The sequence below is a fragment of the Tympanuchus pallidicinctus genome, unplaced genomic scaffold (assembly GCF_026119805.1).
Source record: "Tympanuchus pallidicinctus isolate F22 unplaced genomic scaffold, pur_lepc_1.0 scaffold12, whole genome shotgun sequence".
Classification (NCBI taxonomy): Eukaryota; Metazoa; Chordata; class Aves; order Galliformes; family Phasianidae; genus Tympanuchus; species Tympanuchus pallidicinctus.
The window spans coordinates 5117682-5136866 of NW_026294637.1; the positions used below are offsets into that span (position 1 = coordinate 5117682).

At 40.5% G+C, this 19185-nt stretch overlaps 1 long non-coding RNA gene across 5 annotated transcripts in view; it reads left to right on the plus strand.

Moving 5' to 3' along the window:
* Positions 1 to 19185, plus strand: part of LOC128075164 (uncharacterized) — a 175721-nt gene that overhangs the window by 92642 nt on the left and 63894 nt on the right. For 2 of the 5 annotated variants that reach the window (XR_008203677.1, XR_008203679.1), the window contains exon 1: positions 9310 to 9425. The exons of 2 other annotated variants lie outside the window; for them this stretch is intronic. This is a non-coding gene — a long non-coding RNA (uncharacterized LOC128075164). Of the gene's footprint in view, positions 1 to 9309; positions 9426 to 19185 lie in introns of those variants that run through there. One more of the 5 variants, XR_008203681.1, reaches the window with a different exon arrangement.

Genomic DNA, 19185 nt, shown 5'->3' on the forward strand with positions numbered 1-19185 from the left:
TTTAGGACTGGAACTTTTAACTGTCTCACTCCCTTTTTTCCCCCCAGATTCTGAAAGTTGACATGCCATCTTGTAGTTGCCATACACAAGTGCAGAATGAAATGAGTGGAGCAAGTAAACAAATGATTGTGCCTCAGAGGGAATTGAGGAGCTGCTTGGCACTGAAGCATTCAGAAGCCACGGTGGGAGTTGTAAAATAATGATTTTATATCACTGAAGACACCAAGTTCTTAGTATTATTTCTGCGTTGGGCTCAGCAGGCTGGACAAGTCATTGGGACCCAGGCCAGCTCCAGGTGAGGTGGAGGTTCTGTTCAACCCAGGGCTGCTGAGGAGGGTGACAGGGTTTGACTTGCTCCACTTTTAACCAGAATTTGTTCCCATTGACTCATGGCTTTCTCAAGCTCTTATTGGGTAGCTAAGCTCCAAGTAGGAGGCACCTGCAGATTGATAAGAAAATCCCTGAAGAAAAGCCTTATTTCCGTCCCTTATACACGTTATTTATCTCACGCAAATCAGTACTGAGGTCTTAAATCAAATACACACCTTGCCGAGCTTAACGCTACATTAAAGGACTCCTAACTGCCAATAGTTAAGTGGAAAATGTACTGTTTCAAATATATGTTCCCTTTATGAAAAAAAAAAAAGGGAAATAACAACATGAGATCTGTGGGTTTGACGAGCACTGGAATTTCAGATACCAAATGTTCACAGCAAACTGCTCAGGGACAAGTTTGCAGAACAAGAATTATCCTCAGAAATTATTCAGCAGATATTTTCAATTTGAGCAACAATGGAAGGGAGAAAAATCAGAGGCTTCTTGTGGATAGGGCCACAGACAAGGGAAGGAAAAAAAAAAGTCAATTCATCAAATAAATTATTCCCTATGAATTATTCACACAGGGCTATCTCAACTGTTATTCCTATTTTCCCAGCCTCACTACAGGGGTTGACAATAATACAGCTATGTCAGTTTCTAGACTTTGATATTAGCGGGAATAAAATCTCAGAGTGCACTCAGGTCTACTGGAGCTAGTTGGGGGGTGAATTTTGCCCTCCAAGTTGGTTTTTCTCATTGGCCATGACATTGGTATGTTATCAGCCATCCTAAACCCAGAAGATGCAAACAAGAATGCTAGTCAGAAAAAAGCTGTCTATTACAGCTATCTCCTGGTAATCTCCTCCCTTTTATTTAAAGAGGAGAAACACTCAAAGCAGTACTGAATACAGGTTAAGAATCTGCCTGCTCAAACTCTCAGAATTCAGGTGGGTTCATCTGTTTTACAAACTCTTCCATCAGGTCCCTGTTAGTATTACATTAACCTCCTTAAATATCAGAATGCTGTGATCTTAGAATATTCCAGAATGGTCTCTTAGCTACCCCATTTCCTGGTTCTGACAGATGAAGACATCTACAGCAGGTCACCTGAATGCATTACTTAATTAACTCAGTGAGCTGCCGTGGGTACCCAGAATGTCTACCAATACAGGATTTAGAGAGCTTCCATTATACAACCTCACATTTTTACATGATGAGGGGAAGTAAACACGATCTGAGGACCCACACGCATGGATCTTACTGAAATTGATAAGAATTAGGTGCTTAAATCTCTTGTAAAAAATAGGGCAGCACTATTTTCAGCAGCCTGGGATCAAGTCCTGGGCAAATTAGATTACTAATTCTAAATGGTATGAACACCACAGTGAACCATCCTATGTTCTATGCATACTACAGCCTAGGAACAAGGAAAGCTGTATTACAAATTTTGAGTTCAAGAGTACACAAGGCTTCAGGAAAATTTTTACTTTGTTTTGTAAGCCTGGTAATCTCTTGCTGATAGTTACTCACATTGTTGTTTTTAAGAAGCCCTCTAAGTAATAGAAAATACAATTACAATAGCATGGTAGTAAAGTCTTTGACTGCAGCAAATGAGGAGTAGCCCAAATACAGCAGCTGTGCATACACATACAAAAACAAAAGAGAGAAAAAGAAAAAACTACTCACCTCCAAAAGACCTCAAGTAAACAGAAATCTCCAGAAAGACATCCCTACCTCCACTGCCAACCCTTATATGAGGTCTGGGAAGGGGTGGATCCTGGCTCCATTCCTTCCGGTTGCTCAGCTGCATTGCATTGCACTGCATTGTATTGCATGCACCTGAGCTCCACTGGGTTGGCCCTGCCTTCCCACCAGGTGCTCAATCACTGCTCAATCAGGACATGACTCAGCATTTCTGTTACACTAGCTGTATTTTGCAGAATCTGGCTTTGAAAATGGGAGTTAAACTCCCAAGTCAGCAAGGCGTTTTGAAAGCTTTATTTGAGGTTCCTGTTATATAATTCTATGGCACCATGTAAGACCTGCTGCTGTTTGTGGAGTTGTGTACTGCCTACTGAATCCTTTCTAAATCAATCCAAAGTGCCATTTCCCATCACCTATCCCAATCATGGCTCATTAAGCATCATATGGAATGTCATCTATTAGCAGTGATCTCCTTGGCTGGAGAAAGAATCAGTTGTGATTCCCCACCTTTTGTAAAACAAAAAAAATAAAATCAACTTAAGGCCTGCCACTATTAAAAGAGATTGAATGTGAGAGGTGTGTATTTATGCCATTGAGGCAACTTAAATGTTCATAAAGAGGATGAAACTTCAGTATCCTGAGTTGTTGATTTCAAGCTTCAGGTCAGAGACAGATGACTTCACGCTGAGATTTATTACTAAGAGGCGAAGCTTTGGAGTTTGTGTCAAGGTGGGCTCATCCATCACCGAAGAATTCTGCTATAATATTCTGCTGTCAGATTCCATCTACCCTTGATCAATCTATCAGTCAACCTACTTAAGAAATTGTACATAAACCCAATATAATCTCATTAGACATCCAAAACACCGTCAATGGTTAATCATGCAGGTAAATTGTGGTGTGCTAAATATGACTTCTTTCCTAATGCACACACACTATGTTAGACATGGCAGAGGACATCCCCAGCTAGCTGGCAGCCTGATGAATTTCTCAGTGCCCTGTGTTAGAGCAGTATCCCTGTTAAAAATTGAAATTCTCTGAACTCATGCTTTTTATCAGCAGATAGAGATGTTGGGCTGTTTCATGCAAGTATAGTAGTTAGCCCCATTTAGTGGTATCTGGTTGTGAACTCTGATTTAAATACCTGAACTCTGATACAGGAAGGTGGAGTTGGTAAATTTTCAGTTGAGTTTTTAAACAGGTGCTTTTCTAAACCTTAGGTAACTTTTGGCTGAATAAACCACTGCATTCCCCTTTATTCTCAATTAAATACTTGCATCACACAGTCAGAATGAGTCCTTGCTCTTGTTATACCAATTTGAGCATTTGGTGCTTTCAGGGCATGGCTGAGATTTGGAACTGCTGGGTTGCAATGCTGAGCTCCCACAGCTTAGCAAGTGATGCTGTGCTTCAGTGTGACTGAGACATTAAGAGAGATGAATTATCCAAAATGAGGCAGACCAGTGAACTGTGCTAGCAATGTAATTCCATTACTTTCAAAGGAGTTGAGTTTGTTATAGCCAATCAAGTGGAACAATGCTGTGTACCTTAGAAAAAAGGAGTTGATTTTTTTCTTATTTTTATTAAAGCTATTATCATTATTAATTCAAAGTAAGAACAGCAAATAAATGGAGAAGTCTGTAGGCTAGATGGCCAGTTAAATAACGAACAAAACTAAGAGGAAGAACATTGGTTGTTCTGGGGCGTAAAATAAGCCCAATCACAGTTGAAAAAGTGCTGCCAGTGTTTCCCAGATAAATTGCTCTGAAATGGAGTTAGGAAACACTTCATTCTCTGGTGCTTTGCCCGTATGGGTTGTCCTCAATGCCAAATGCAATCTCAGAAGTTTCCATTAACTAAGGGTTCAAGCCCAATAAATACAAAGAGAAGGTGGCTGAGGTTAAAGTGAGACTTGAAGAGCTACTGAAAGAACTCAAAGCTCACCCCAAAGTGTTTTGCCTTGAGTGTCTCGGAGTTGCCTGTCTGGATGAGGAAAACTATGCAGATTGTCTAGACATGCAGAGACTGCTGGCCACATCCATCAGCTTTGTCTGAATTTCCCCCTGAAAGGTAGCATAGGCTCAGGACATTGACAGTGCTGCGATGAGAGAGGGCATTTCTCATCCCTGCTTTCCATTCATTTCATACCCTGAATTTAGGATATGTGGAATGTCTCATCAAGGAAGACTCAAGGGGAATTAATCTGAGATGACACTGAAAAGCCTTTTCAGGTGCAGATGATGAATAAAATGGAGCTCAATAGAATTTATGGTAAAAAATATCAGGATGGAATCACGGTGTCTGCTCATGTACTGGTTCTTTATGAGGTTTACCTGCCTACATGCAAGATGACAAGACACCTTATGCTGGCCATCTTCAGCACTGGTCTCAGGCTTTTTACTTTCTTTTTCTTGCAAGTTGCTTCGTATCAGGATGATGTTGACTGTTGGCTTCAAGTCTGCTTGGACAATATGTCGGGCCACCCTCTGTCTGCATGCAAATGGCCTTCAAAAGATTAACTTTTATTGAGCACCATGTAGCCTGCTTCACAGAGAAAGCATTAGCACATGTAGTATTTAGGTAAGAACAAAGTAGAGGTCTGAGGCTGATGGGGAGAGATGTCCCAGTAGCCTTCTCTAACCCTTAGGCAATGTTCTATTCCTGTGGAGAGGTCTGTGTTTGGGGTTTGCTGGGATGTGAGATTGATTAACCTGGCTCTTTCCATCCTGGTACTCACAGTACATTGCACAGCCCTGAACAGCTCAGAGGAAAAAAAAGAAAAAAAGAAAAAAAGAAAAAAAAAAAGCGCCAATATTTATAATATCCTGAAGCCTGTAAAACACCAAGTTGTTTGAAAATCCAGCAGGAAGGTGCACTGAAGCTTAGCATCTATATTTCGAAATACAGGAGGGAAAGCACAGAGAGCCAGGGACATTTTCCCTCGAGCCCGGCTCTGAAGTGCCAAGCTTTAATGATTTGGAAAGAAACACATTTCTGCACTACTGTGGCACGGAGCTCAGCAGAGCTGTGGTCTGCAGCGTGAGGAGGTCTTTCTCCTAAATATCTAAAGGGAAATTTGTAGCCACTCTGACCCACTCCTGTGCCTCCCAAAGGCAAAGTGTTAACAGTGCTGTGGCCTTGTTGGGGTCAGGTGATGCCTTGTCTTACACCACCAAAATTGTATCACAGCAGCTACAGGGGATTAGCCAAAGGTATTTGACAGCTGCTGTTAGGTTGAACTTTTACCACTGTGGGTTGAAAATGAATACCACGTCAAGCAGTATTGTTATATGAAACCCTTACCTCAGTTCTGGGTTGCTGACCTGACAGGCCCTCCTTTGTTAGAGATCAGATTATTGGGATTTTTTTGCAATGGCTGCCTTATGCCAGAGTGTTGTGGTTGCTTTTTTAAAATATCTCCCTAATTGCTTGTTACCTTCAGGGCATTCTTTTAAAAAAACTTCCTTGTATGTCTTTATCCAAAATAAGTACAGCCCGTGATGAGTATCGCCTGGGCATGAAATCAATTGATTTTTGTTTTACTGTGACATTTGGTTGGGTGCCTTTGGACAGTTTAATGTAGTTTAAGAGCCATCAAATGAACATGGTAGTGGTTCTTGACCTCTGAGGACACTTGCAATGGCTGAACAAGGCATACCTCCGGGAATTTTTGTTTCCTTAGGTAGGGTCCGTGCCTTCCCAGGCCAACTGATCTCTTCCCAGACTTCTGCCCCACCCTTGCCAGCATCAGGAAAGAACATGAAAGCAGCTCCAAGACATGCCTTGCTTCATATACGTGTATCTTTTCTGCCACTCACTCTTGGCTATTCGTTTGCATGTTCCTCAAGAGAGCAGTTGCCTGGAAAATATGATGGATGAACAAATAAGCTGCTTTGTGTTTTTGTTTGTCTTTTTTTTTTTTTTTTTTTTTTTTCCCTACGTCTTTCTAACTTTTGCAGATGCTTTTCAAATCTTGGAAGAGCATTTGTACTCCTCAGCTTAATTCCCAGTGAGGAAAGAACAAAAGCCAAATGAATGGCCGGGTGGTGCATACATCTGTTTCTACCATCTTGCTGTACCATGTGAACCTTCCTTTTCATGTTACAATAGTCTAACAAGAGTAACTCTGCACAGCTGAAGTGCATGTCACTAAACTTGAGTGCACTATTCACCATCTATTATCTGTGATAATGCAAAGTCTGCACTTGATTTTTCAGTCTGTATTTCCAACACTGACTCATGGTGTGATTCTCTTTCTTGAGCCTTGCTTGGAAGATTTTCCATTTCTTAAAAAAGCATACAAAATTGTACATCTTCTCGTAACTTTGTTTTGGTGGTGTAGAACAAGCTTTTCCTTAATCACAAAAAAATGAAAATTGATCCGTGAAGTTATCATGAGCAATATTATCAAACTAAATATCCTGCAGATGTCAGTTGCAACTACAGGGCTTCATCGGTCCTGAAGTCTGACTTTAGGATACAATAGTACAGAATTAACTACAGATAAATAACTTCAGGCAAATTTAGTAGCGGAAGGTGAAAGGGCCTTTTGCTTTCTAATTAGTATCAGACATTGGATCCAGTCCTCACTATTAAATTTAATCTAAGGCTTGCTCAGGATCACAAAGGCAGTAAGAGAACATCACGGCAAGAATTGGCTTCCAGTTCTTGGCCCCAGCCATTTCCCCTTCCTCCACCCCAGCCTTCCTTTTTGTACTTGTATTACTTTTGTCTGTGTGAGTGAATATCTGGCATTGGTATTTGTGCATATCTGGAGATCACCGCGCCAGTTGGGTTTTGCATTAAAAGTAAACTAAACAAAACAGAACAGTTAACCTTTCCCTGCCCCAGTACCCCAATAACATGTTCGTTACTCTCTGCTGTGGTATGCTGAATTCATTTGTTTTTATTAACCAAACTCAAGATCAGTAGGACAGCTGAAGGGGAGGAGGCAGTTATCAATAGATAATCATGCTACTGTGGATTAGAGGCACTTAGCTACGTATTGTACCTTGGCTCTCTCAAGGGTACGATTATATCCCTTGGCTACGCTTTAGATGATGTTAAAAACATATCAAAGCTGCTGATATCCCTTCCAACCCCAAAACATGTTCTAAAAGCGGAGATTAATCTCCTTTGGCAGCGGATCACCTACCTGGTGGCAAGCCACTTTCATTAGAAGAGGAAGGGCAGGGCCGTGTTATATACACTTGCTGCTAACTATACAAGCACAGGAGGCATATGATTTCACTGGCTCTGTACTGTCCCTTACAGCCTTGCTCATGGGTAATTTTGCCTGTTTATTGAAAAAGACTTAGAGGCAGGAGAGAGAGAAGCACATGAGGGAAGTATGATATGGGATTGCTGGAAACCAGAGTGTCCCGGCCATCTCCCAAATTTCACTGCAGTCATAAAAATCCATCTTGTAGACACACTTACATGAGTGTGGCAAAAGGGCTTTGTCAGTACAATAGTTGCAGAAGAGAGATGCAGAACAATCTGATGTTTTCCCTGGGGGCAGGGTAGTCAGGAGCTCCTTGATCTCATCTCAGTTTCAACTCCTTCTGCGGCCTTTAGAAGGTCATTCCACCATTTTTTCTCCATCTGGAAAATGGAAATAAAAATAAATCACGTGCTTATCTAACTATCTCCAGGGGTTGGTGTGAAGTTATTCATAAAACACTTTAAACATTGAGCATGCTGCGTAGGGCTTGCCTTTCTTATGAACTTCGTAAGTGTGTCCCAGATGAACCACTGCTGATGGGAGGATATTACTCCCACAAATTTTTCTGCCTGTGGAATCTGGCAATGTAAGGGCAAACGATGAAAATACGGAAAAAAAAAAGGAATACATATGAATGTGTTCAGAATAATTCTAGATGATTTTCTTCACAGCCTTGCCTTACTCATTGGAATTGGTTTCCTCTCATGCTGTCATTAGATGCTGTGACCACAAGTTTCTTCTCCATCTGCTTCCTCTGCACATCCCCAGCGTCCCCAGACTGGTACAGTTACAGTGACATCATCTCCTCAGGCCATGCAGATGGCAGGGTGGCAGAAGTACCAACCATCTTCCATTCTGTCTACCAGTACCAATTGCCTTCTTCACCAGATAGTTGCTTCTCCAGCCATTTCTAATGCTCAAAATGGCAACAGAACAATTGGTGTCCTTTATCTGGCTTCTTCTGTGTACTTCTTATCTTCAGAGACTGTACTTTAACTATTTTTCCTTTTAATAGAAGATCATGGGTCCAAGAATACTATGCTATGAAGAAAATCAAAGAAAGGCTTTAAGGATTTTATTCTTTTTTTTTTTTTCACCTCACTGCCCACCCCTCCTTTTCACTTTCCTTAGAGAAAACCAAACCTTTTAATACCCAGAATCCTTCTGACCCATCACTAATTGTCCCTATTTTTTAGGGGCTCTTGGCAGGTCTGGTGACATTATAGAAAAAGTCCTCCCTAAAGAGCACTGCCAATTTCAGCTTTAATTCCATCAGTAAACAACTTTGACTGTGTTGGGAAAATTCCATTAATCATTCATGTTCTGTGAAGAATGATACACAAAGGAGCTGTCAAAATCAAGCAGCTACTCTCCATTTGTTTGGTAATTAAGAAACTCCAGGCCATTCTGATGGCACAGGGATGCAAATTCCAAGCCCAGCTAGAACCAAAATGAAATGATATAGAATCACCTGCACTTAAAAGCTAGAGGCCAGACTGTACTCTCAGGGAGTGTATTTAAGGTCACTAGTGTGTCCAAGTGCTCCATCAGGTATTTGGAAGTCAAGATGATGTCAGCTGCCCTTACATTTGTAATTATTGCATACACAATAATTTGTCACAGCACGAGGAAAGAATCCAGTGTATGATGGAGAAAAAAGAGCAATGCTATAAAGGACAAAAAATTAAGCAAGTAGGCAAAACTTCAGACTGTGGGATTTGGTCCTAATGTTTTGTTTTGTCAAATAGTTCAGTTTTCCTAGGGCAACCCTCTTCCTGCTCAGTTTTTTCACTGCCTTTCTCATTATGTGGCATCTGCTTCTTGAAGCTTTAAAGACTTCAGTACAATTTCTTCTGGGGCAATGGGCTGTGAAAAGGGAGGTAAAACAGTCTATCTCTCAGATGTTAAACACGCTTGGCTTTTGGTTAATGATGACTTCCTTCACACTGGTGCCAAACAAAGTGGTGTGAATCGCTTAATTCAGTTTTAAACAAGGTGGAGTTACACAGTAAAGGTATTTTAGGAACATGGCAGCCTGGTCTGGAGAAGTATCTCAGGTTAGTCTCCACACTGTTTGAAGTGAAAGGATGTGGAAAGAAGCTCAGACTCTACCAAGACACTCCTCCATTGCTGCTGGTGAGCATCTCATGGACATTCATGTGGCAGCCTTGCCCAGGGGGTAAGCAAAGCACCACAAGGAGCAAGACTTTAATTAGCTAGGTCTATCTTGCTGATGCCTGTGTAGCCAATCTTACTTTATACCGAAAGTAACAGCAGGGAATAGGGGGTGGCAGGGTAGTAATGTATGGCAACAGGCTGTAGGTTCACACACAGATATGCTTTCCACATAGACTAAAAAGGTAAACATGCAGTGCTGAATCCAGCCAGCAACGTTGAGAGAGGAATGAGCTGAACAAGAATCGATCAATTGATTGACTGCTTTAATCACAAACCTTCCCTTTTAATCAGACTGGAACTATAGGCTTATAAATGAAGACTTCATTAAACCTTCATATAACAGGAAATAACTTCTGATTTTGTTCTTCTAGAACGTACAATATTAGATTTTGTCCTACATAGCAAAATATATGGTAAAATATTTTCTGTGTAATATATTATTAGGTATAGAATTACAACAGATGTAAAAGTATTCTGTGCTATCTAATAGTCTAACTGCTATCTAGGTGGCTACCTGGAAACTGCAAATTAAATGCTGGGAAACCCATGCACTTTTAACTGTACAAGCTCAACTGAGGCCCTTCAAAAGAGATCTGTGCCTTCGGGGTTAGTAGTACTTCATGCTGCCAGCATGGCTGCTTGAAGCTGAACGTGATGTATTATTTATGAGATTATTATTAGATCAGCAATGATGATCAGTAATTCACTCATGGTGCTTGATTCTGGGTAGATGTTCTGGAATCAAAGATGTTTGGAGAGAGAAATGCAATGGCCTGATTCTTACACCGAGGTCAGTTTGCCTTGCAGGCTTTTCAGGCAGCCTTACCTGGCCAACCTGGTGATTGTGATGGGAATCCACTAGGAAGCATCCCAGGACCTTCAGCCTCCTGCCACACTGCTCCTGTCCCCACTGCCAGGTGCTCCAGCCAAGTCTCACCTGCAGCATTCCCTCACAGCTGGGGCTGAACTCTAGCAAAAGCCTGCAATTCTTTTTTTAAACAGATTTGAACATCCCATTCATTTGTTAAGAGCGTGGTAGCAGAAACAGGCCTCGTTTTGACATTTAAATGTGACCTTTTCTTAAAACCACAATATACTATACTCTTTTCTTACATGTTACTGCCTTTGACATTCCTAACCCACTTATATCAGTTTAAGAGAATCTGGTGATGTAACAAACAGCATTTTAAGAAGTGTTTTTTTTTTCTATCCAAAACCTGCATCTCACATCTGTTCTCTGAAGTCCTCATAAGCAATTTTTCAATCTGCCAAATTTCCACCATTTTGGAGCAGAACGTGGTCATTCAGACTTGTCAGCTAATGGAGCATTTCTTCTTTCTTGTCCTAACATTGATTTTCCAGAAGATCACTGTGAAACTATAAGCTGGATTTTAGGGGCAGGGAAAGAAGATAACTGGTGTCTGGTGACTTCTCAGTCTACATTCAAAAAACAAATCAATTAATCAATAAGCATGTATCTATTAATGGACCGTACTTATTTAGGATTAATTAGGATGGTGTTTCTTAATTGTACATCCTGTATGCAAACAGACTAGACATTTATGCTTTGTAATTGCCATCAGGGAACTGTAGCAAGTTACCATGAGTCGGCTGTGCTGCAGATTTCCTGCAAGTGCATTCTTCTGCCTAGGGCTTATGTAAAATAATTCACTTCACCTGCCCTCTTTCAAGACAGTCTGAGGCATGCAATATAAGCTAGCATTTTCCTTCAGATAAAAGCATACCCAGAGATGGTTACTGCAGCCCAGCTGACTCATTTTGACTTGCTGAACTGTTCTCATTTGACCATCTCTACTTTTTTCAGTGAAAGCTGTTTTTTTTTCTGTGCTTCTCACTCTCAGAAGCTGGTGTAGAAACATCATCCATCATGAAACTAGTGACATAGCCACAAGAGTGGACAAAACTGCTGTTCTGTATATTCTCTTTGCTTATGGAAGGCTTTTAGTAAATTCCCTAATATCACACAGCTTTAGACAACACAACTGGTAATTGAGATCACTACTTGGCATACATTCATCCTGCATCTCATCTCTCCTGTATCTGTCACATAACAACCTAATTAGAAAAGTGAGTGGGTCTAACTTGGAGTACACTAGGAACGTATCTCCGGTGGGGAAAAAAAGCACAGCCCTAAGTCCTGCTTTATGTTCCCTTTCTCTTGACCTCAAAGATGAGCAGTGATAGCATGTGCCATGTAGACTTTAATATTTCTGGTATATGACAGTGTTCATTAGAGAAAGGATTATCAGCTATTTAATACTTGACTGTCAACTTGTTGAAATTAATGAGGAGCTGAGGTTTTGTCATACACTAACAAGCCTAGACCAGTACTCAGAGGATGAGTCAGCCTAACTGTCCAGCATGGAGAATAAGATGAAATCAACTGCCCCAGACCTAAACCTTGAGAAATTACAGGCTCATGAAGGGATCTCAGCATATCAACATGGCAAAAAAATAAAAAATAAAAAAATTCCGAAGCAAATATAAAAACTCTGCCTCCTGATGAATAAATCTTGAGCATTTTTCCTTCCCAAGGGACATCTGAACTGTGCTGATTGCAGCCCTACAGACAGAAACAGGGTGGCTTACATTAAAAATGTACTACACTTTGATAGAACTTAGGACCTGATTTTCAGAAGGATCTTTAGCTTTTCATTTTTCAACCCTCAGGGCAAAATGAGTATAGCTGATGAGGCTCCAGACATTTACAAACACCCAAAGATAGGGAAACACAAAGTCTGAGTCAGTCTGGGACCTTGAGTGGCAGCCAGAACTTTGACAAGGGTAGAACTGAAGGAAAGCATTGCTCAGAGTGAGCAGCGGTTGCTGAATCTCTTCTTAAAGGACAGCTGTAACCTTAATAGCCATCCTCTAGGAGGGAAATGTGGGAGGAGAGTGATGGTCAGCTCTGGCTGTTGGGATTTTTCGGGATAGCACAAGCTGTCACAACCGGAATGGTCTCAGAGGAAGCAAGGGATTTCCAGGGATTGCTGGGCTGTCCTTTGCAGAAGGCCAACTTAAAGACTTCTGCACCGCTTAAGCTCTATTTGGATGGCTTACGTGGTTGTAAATAGCTGTATGCTGGCACTGCACACAGCAGTGGATTTCACTTAATGAAGGCAAAACCAGTCACTTAAAGCTGCATCGCTGCTGGAAGGGATGATAATCTCATTCAGAGCACTTCTCCCTTGGTCTCCTTTCCACCACTCCTGCCTTTTCATAGGCGCGCAGGAAAGCCTCTGATTTTTTATTTTATTTTATTTTATTTTAATGCCCTGCTTTCAGTAGGGCAACTTAAAGGTCAAGTAAGACATTTGATATATTTTAACACAGGCAGCTTTGGAGATGAACAGATTTGACATATTTAAATAAAACATCCTAATAGCATGTTCTGGCCTTGAAGGCCTCAGGCAGCATACATTGTATTTGTTAGACACTATGGCTTAATTACTCTCATAAATGAATTATACCCATTTCAATTTAAAACCATAAGTGTTGCATTTGAACTAGGGTCAAATTAAACTTTCTGTCAATTATGCAGATTACTTAAGCAATTATGTAAATTGTTAATAAATTCTTAAATGGAGGGAAAATTTTTTCTTGCAAAAATATATATTTTATGCATTACCAAGCTTAAACACTTTCAGAGAACAGAAGTATGGCAGGAAAAAAAGAGTGTGGCTTGAAATAGCTATCTTGGGATTTGATGCACGGACTATCTCCACCTTATACACTGGTAGGTAAGGCTCATCTGCTCTCAGGCTGAATAAGGAGAAGTGGGCCAATGAGTGAGATGATTTTTTTCCCTTTCTCTCATTGTATGAAAAGTGCCTTTGGCCTTAAGGCAGGGTGGTCTGGTGTTGGCAGGCAGAGCTGCCCCAGGCTGTCACACAGTCTAGATGCAGAGTAAATTCCTTACCTGTCCCATATCTTCTAATGCCTTTCTGTAGATAGGAAGATTTGGAAGTAGTGACCACGACTTCCTTTTGATTTGTATTTACTTATCATTTGAGATGTGTCTTCTCCAGAGTATTAGTAAGTAATAATCAGAGTAAATGCATCTACTTTTCTGGACTTGTATTTACTTTTATACTCCAACCACAGAAAGCAAAATCCTGATCTCACTTCCAGAAGGAAGAGGGTGGGATTACTCAGTTACAACCAATCCTGCAGAATTTAGGCCACTGCCTGCTGGATGTGTTTTGATGCAATTACACTGAATTTATTGCAGTGCAAAAGTGATTGGAATTTTCAGGGTCCAATTTTAGTCCTGTCATTAGGAGGTTCAACTCTCCCAAGACCTGCTAGTCCTCTCACATATACCAGTTTTATGCTAGTGTAATTCTATTGACTTAATTAGAAGTACTCCCTGCAATGAGGAGAGAATCGGGTCCATTAACTTCAATGGGAACTTTCATTAGGACTCAATTCAATCTCAAGGGACTTCTAAATGAATTAAAGCTACATCCTTTTTCCAATCCCACAGAATACCAGAAAGGTGCCAGTTACATTCCTGCATCACCTCCACTCATTTGACACTGACTAGGACATTGCCATTATTGAATCCTGCTGATTTGTGTTCTTCCTAGCCCGACTTTTGCCTTTCAAAAAACCAAAGAGGTTTCCAAATTTCTATAGAGAAATGTCTGACTTATCCGAGCCTGGCTCCTGACTCTCAGGCTGTCTTGTTTCTACTGTGGATGCAAGTTGTTCCAGTGCCGGGCGGGATGAGGACTGGAAATCCCGCCAGGAAAAACAGGAAAGTGAACCCACGGTTGGGTCTGTGAGTTCAGGAGCTTTTGCCTCTCAGCTTTGGCAGGGGCTGCGCTCAAACCCAGAACTTGGGCGTTCCCAACTTGGCCCGTGACTAATTGAAATCCTAATAAAGAAAAGGCCTCTGCCCTCAATCCTCCGGGCCACTTACCTTGTGCAAATTAACATTTTAACATCAGTTATAAAATGTACTACATCTCTGGGAGGTGGGTGGAGGGGGCAAGAGTAAGGGGGAAGCATCTAATGCAATGACATATGCATATCAAAGCCTAAAAAGAAATGGGAAAATTCAATGAATGCTAAATTATGGACCTACAGAGGGCCATCTATGTTAAAATCTACACGGCGGTATCTTTAAACTCCAGAGTATTAAACCAAAGGCACGGGGGCAAACATACCTGGCAACCCTTTACTTTTTATTCCTTGTGACACTAAGAAAATACTTTATAAAATATTAGATGAAAGGGCTCTTTCAAAGCCACTTTACTTTTATGGTGCCTTTCTCTGGAGCTGTTCTGCATACTTAAAAGTCAGAGCCACCTTGAGTGGATTACATTTTTTTTTATGTACATTATAGCTTGTTCGCAGCAGCCGACGTAACAGCCACCCGACCCGCGTTCCCAATGCCTTGTTGTCATCATGATAAGCATTTGCTGTGATAGGAAGGCAAAGAGAATCAACCTTTTTAAACACACACAAAACCCTCGCTGCTTTGTTGAAGCAAGCGGCAGCCCCAGCTCACAGGGCTACACAGGGGCTGTAGACAGAAAGCTATTTAGAGCATTGAAAACAGGCTTATTACCCTGCTATTTTTTTGTGCGCTGGGTTTTTTCTCCCTTCTCTCTCTCCCTCTCTCACTCTCTCCCCCTCTCTCTCCCTTTTTTTTCCCGTGACATTAGAGAGTCCGAAGTGACATACATTTTTTATAGCTTCATAAAGTCGTCTCCTGACCGGGTCACCCTTCTCATAACTAGGGAGCAGAACGCTTGAAAAAAGCCATTCATCAACGTGAAAGGAGCCGCTGTCTACTGGCTCCAATATGCACACAGTCTGGCAAGATTCAGCTCAGTGCAAATGCTAAGTTACTCCTTTGCTAATGCCAAATGACCCGCTCACTTCTATTAGCACACAGAAGGGGACAAGAAGGGCATGGCTGCTGTCCGTGTCTGCATAAATGCCTCTCAAGATGCAGAGCGGGATCAACACTTCTTGCTAAATGTACTGAACACATTAAAAAAAAAAAAAATTAATTTCATATTTATCCTAATTAAATATTCAATTAAACAAAGATAAAATTATGGGAAGAAAATTTGTTCTTGCCTAATGGGCTATGTCCCGTTTATTACTTTTCCTCACATATACCATTAAAATCCCCGCAAAGGGATGCAGGATTGTTACTCCCTGTGTATGTCTTCCTCTCTCTCTCCCCCGCAGCTCTTTGTTCTATGTGAGCCTGTAGGATTGGGTAGGCAAAGTCGGATGGATGGAGGGACAAGCAGCCTTTCTGCTATGGGAAAGCTGCCCAGATAAAGACTCTTCTGCAAAATGCAGATGTTTGCAAATGGCTTGCATAAGGGCACGGACTGGTACATGGAGGGAAAAGCAACGATTATCCTGGATGAGGCCTCTCCTCGCTATTAAGGATGACCAAATGACTTAAGGAACGCCCTGGAGACCCTCTAGTGGGCAATGTTGGGATGACCTGCCAAGAGAAGAAGTTTATTCCTGACCCCCTATAATTAGAGTTTACACTTCTGCCTGAGGGTTTATCCCACTCCTCGGTAAAAAAGTATCTTAGAGATGTTCAAAAGGAACAGGAGATTTTGTCATTATCAAAATAAATGTCGATTGGATTTTTCAATCTTGCAAAGCTCTTCATTCCAAAGAAATATTACAGCAATGCATCTTACAGGTTAAGAAGCCACTGAGTTGAAAAACACCAAGAAAACAGTCAACTTTTTACTTTGTCAAATTTAAATGCACTGCATTGTTCTTGTGGTATAGGACCTGCTATAAATCATTCCTTGATTTTGCTTCTCTCTGCTGTTCATTATTTTGTAAAACTCTTGTTCATCTTCTGACTCCATCTTCTCTCAATGCTAAAGGGTCCTCAGAGTTTTCTCTTGTAATTTGAAGGTAGTATTCCTCTACCCTTTTATGACATTTATTTAAAGTCCTGCATCTATTTTGTATATACCTTTTGCAGACAGAGTGACTACAAATTGCTTTTTCATACAGTGGAGTGTTACCACTTCCTTAATTTGTTAGTTCCAAGTATTTATTTATTTAGTGCTGTTGTACATTCAAGCATGAGTTTTCTTCACCTTTTCCTAATGCCCCAAGCAACTCTATCTTTTCTCTTTTTTCTTTTTTTTTTTTTTTTCCCTCACCCTGAAAGATTATAGATACAAGGGAATTTTTGGAAAATCTGGGTCTATGTAATCAGAGCTATGTGCTTATATGGGATTTCCCTTTTACAGAACCTGAAAGTTTACAACAGCTGCAGCTTTTTTTGACTTTTGGGAGCTGAATGCTTTAGTGGGATGAATGCAATGAAGGCCTTTACCTAGGGAAACTTGAGTACTCCATAAAATTTCATTTGTACAAATGTACAAAAGTTCATTGAGCACTTTTCTCATTATTAGACAGAACAAGTTTTCTTCGTCTCTCTCTCCTCAACAGGGCACTAACCTTTCAAATAATATTTATCAGAAAACAGTTTTCTCAGAAACAGACGTAGAGTGTATCAGCAGCAAGTCAGTCCAGAAGAAAATTAAAGTGCACTGTTAGCACTTCCTGGATAATATTCTTTCCAGAACCTGCCTAAGCAGATTTCAGATACTGAGTGGAGGACATAAGCTAGTCCAAAGAAATGCTAAGGGATTTTTTTAAAGGCAGTCATCATTTCACATGGGTCTTATGGGAACTGCCAGTCAGCAGTAGCTTCCCAAACCAAATGGATGCACGTCGTATTGCACCAATATGATCGCACCAATTTCTATGATACGAAATTCCAAGATCCAGCAGGAGAAAAACATCAAACTCTTTTCTCCTGAACTTCATGTCAGAAATCACAACAGAAAATTGTGAAGGCTTTATTAACCCTTCTTCTTTTGTTGTTGCTGGTTAGGAACCTTCTGTAATAAACAGCACTTCTTTCTTTCCTTCAAAAGCCATTTTCCAGTTAGATACATGAAGGTCAAAGGAAGGCAAACAGTTGGCCGAAGTTCAAGTACAGAGTTAATGGCTAACTCCAAAGTGATGGCCCCATTCTCTACATGCAGACACATAGGAAACAGAGAAAACAGAGAACAACACACATGGAGATGCTTTGGTGTCAAGGCAGTCAGTCTGTAATTGCCAATTATAAAAGGAGACGGTGAGACTGCAATATTGATTGAGTTTTTGGAAGAGAATCTAAAGTAAACATAGTACATTCTGCAAGCATCAAATCTTCATTGTGCCAAGATAGATAAAACAGGGCCAGAGGATTTGTGCTATAGAAGTTTGTCAAATGCTCCCCTTGACAACTGAAAGCCTTTCCCAAAATGGTATCTCTGGAGACTTTGCTTCTTTTCTGTACCATTTGCCGTAAAGCAACAAACTCATAAATGGAAAGAAAAAAAAAAAAAAAAGTCCTGATTGGTTTTGAAAGACTATCTGTAAAATCCCAAATGATTTCCAACTGTTTCAGTATCAGAGTATATGCAAGTTCATATGTGGAATTTAAATCATGGAAACGCCGGGGCACAAATGGGTGAAGCTCAAGCATCTCTCATTGCTTTTCCACCATCATCCTGGTGAATGCAGGATGACACTGAAACTATGAAGATGAACACTACCAGACTTGAGCAAAGGTCAAATGTCTGCTTAGATCAGCTAGGTTAAAATTCACCTGCAGGCTGCCTGTGCCATTCCTATGCTTCCCCATCCTATGGCAGTTACAGATGACTCCTTGTCCTTTTCTGAGCATATTAAAATTGCAGGAAAAATCAGCAGAAAACAGAGGCTCGCAAGCCCCTCAATTTAATCGTAAAATACAGAGAGCGATCTTTGAAGCAGAAGGGAATTTGGGGTTTCTTGTTCACTGTTGAGGATATCAGGAGTTTCCAAAAAATTTGTTTCCAAAAGCAGTGAAAATGCAGTGTTCTTTGCTTGTCTCCACACTTTCTGTGCTGGATTTGTATTTATTTATTTGAGAATGTGTTTTCTTGTAAGATTTGCTGAACAGTTACAGTCAGTTTCATATTCACAGTTTCCTTTGGTTTCACTGTGACTTATACATGAATTTGTGAGTAGAACTGGATGGTTGAGTAATTTATAAGACGGTCAATACTAGATTTGTGTGAATAATTGATTTTTCAGCTTGTTTGTGATTTTTTTTTTTAAACAGACTGTTTAGAATCCAACTGAAAAAGGGCCTTTGTTAATGTCCTGAATGCCTCAGTGAGATGGAGAAAAAAGCAATCCACACTGAAATATTTTATTCTTGAGAATCTTGAACTTTAATCAACTTAAAGCATACTGAGAACACAGTATTGCAAGCTGGATAAGAAAATTAGCAAAATATTTGAGCTCTTCTTAGAATTCTTGAAAAGAAACAATTTGGTACATTGGGATTTCTTTCTTTTTTTTTTTTTTTACTTTTTCTCTATTAAACCAAAATGGAATTCGAAGGAAGCTTTTACAACCTAAACATTTGTGTAGCTGTGACTATTGCTGAAAATGACTGCCACACATGAAGAAACCAAGTTTTGTCTTTTCCATGTTATGTTATTCTTTAAGTCCTTGTTTTTGTCTGTGAGAACTTGAGCTCTTAATTTCAGTGTCAAAATACACTGAAATTAAAGTGAGCCAAAAGAAAACACTGATTGGGTTCTGAAGAGCCTTGGATGCATCAAGGGAGACTTATTTTTGTTTGTTTTAATACAGTCCAAGTTTTCTGAGATTAACCGAAGCTCTGTTAA